Source organism: Belonocnema kinseyi, chromosome 6, assembly GCF_010883055.1.
Source record: "Belonocnema kinseyi isolate 2016_QV_RU_SX_M_011 chromosome 6, B_treatae_v1, whole genome shotgun sequence".
Taxonomy (NCBI): Eukaryota; Metazoa; Arthropoda; class Insecta; order Hymenoptera; family Cynipidae; genus Belonocnema; species Belonocnema kinseyi.
Window position 1 is genome coordinate 136,687,597 of NC_046662.1, and position 2,024 is coordinate 136,689,620.

At 30.9% G+C, this 2,024-nt stretch overlaps 1 protein-coding gene across 3 annotated transcripts in view; it reads right to left on the reverse strand.

Annotated features, from left to right (window-relative positions):
• Positions 1 to 2,024, reverse strand: part of LOC117174994 (neuroligin-4, X-linked) — a 450,915-nt gene that overhangs the window by 369,007 nt on the left and 79,884 nt on the right. The gene's annotated exons all lie outside the window — the stretch shown is intronic.

Consider the following 2,024-nt stretch of genomic DNA (forward strand, 5'->3'; position numbering starts at 1 on the left):
TAAAATAATTATTGATAAATTTAATAAATAATATCAGAGGACAAAAATACACCAATGTGTATCACAGGAAATGAGATTTGGAGACAATCGGAATAACATTTGGCTTGTTTCTGCCTCAAACCGTTCAAATCATGCATTTGCTTATAATCATTCTTAATAAAATTAACAAATTATATTGGATACTAGATTTACATAATAAAATTTGACCTCATTGCTCTGAACAAGCGATTTCGGTGCATAAATATACTTCACAAAAACACAATCCATCATATTGGCTATTTGTTGCAAATATTTATTTATAACAAATCACTTGACATATCAACCAATTTTATTTCTTCCACCGAATCATTTCATCAAACCTGAAGCCTAATGCTACTGAGAAAGATTTTCACAGAGGAATAAAAAAAATTTTATTAACGTTTGGCAGATCTCTGGAGTGCCATCTACCGCTGCATCTGATGATAAGATCTACCAATTGCCTCTGACTATACAGCATGGCTTGCCACACCATTAAGAGGATATCTCTATATAGATTGATAAAAAAATCGATTTTTTTATTCCACAAATCGAAAGTATAACATTTCAAGAGTACTCTGTAGAAATTTTAGACCGAAATTCGGAACGGTTTAGCTGCTATGGCCATTTTCGCTAACGTCCTTCAGCGCGCGGATTATAGCCATTTTAAAGAAATTTAATTGTCTAGTCGATATATCTCTTCGTTACTGTGCAAAATTATTGTTTAACCATTTATTTACATAAACAATAAAAAAATTAAAACTTAGAATTTTTTTCTGCCATTTTGTAAAATAATTTTGCCATGCTTTGAAAATAGGTGTATGGACGAGGTATACATCTTATAATAACAAAAGAAACCGACTGAAATGTTTCACAGAGTCACATGACCAATGGCATTGCCCATAAAACCAGAAGGAAAATTTTTTTGTAAACTTTCGCGCGTCATGGCGGATTCGTTTATTAACAATTTGCATTGAAATTTTTTTGACGTAAAGAATTGCCAATAAATATCAGTCCAAATTTGAGATCGAAACATTTTGTAGTTTTGTTACAAACAATTCCCAAAGTTGTCTTCGATTTTTCGCGATCTAGATAGGGATACCCGCTTAAGCCTGGATAACGATTAATAACCTGAACTAAACACCCGGTAAAAAGGCTTGCATTAAAAAGTATTGAAAAATTTCATTCATTCAGTGGTAAAGTGAGAAATATTGAATACTTCTGGATCCTGTTTTTGTCCTCTTCTTTTGAATATCCCTTTTGACTCAGCAAATTTTGCTACATTTATTTACTGTTTGCGAATAATAATCAGGCAAAAAGCTTTTTAAAACATAGCGTCTGTCATTTTACGCTGTCAAGATCAGTTTCCACACAGAAGGTTCTGGTGAAAAATAATTTTTCCAATTTTTTATCATGATTTTATATTTTTTCAATTGATAATATTTGAACAAAGCATACATTTGACGATAAAGAAATGTATTCTTACATACAATCCTACTAGATTTGGCAAATTTCATGCTTTTAGAGCGCGTTCTAATACTTCAAACGAAAATGGTGTTTTTAATGTATTCAAAGTTACGTCTGACAGTTCCGATCGGCTTTAAAAGGGATTGAAATCTTATAATTTTCGCCGCCTAATGAGAATTAAAAATCTAAGGACAGAAACGGCATTCTTAGGGATTCAAATTTTCTAATACTATTTTAATGCAAGGCTTCTTATCGGGCAGGCTTTTACTCTTCAACTTATGTTCTTTGAGATTGTTTCAAATCTAGCCGTTCATTATTTTACTTAAAGTATTATTTGTTAGTAGTTCTTTAACTGATTTGTTTCTTAACTTTACGACTATTTGATATTTTATCTTTAATTTTAATACAGATATTCCAAAGACTAAATAATTATCTTTTATGTAATAAAAATCTTTGATTTATGTCAAATCGTGAGTTTTAGTGTAACTGATCTTCTTCTAACGACATTGAAGCGTAAAGGAAATCTAGGTAAAATCTTACGT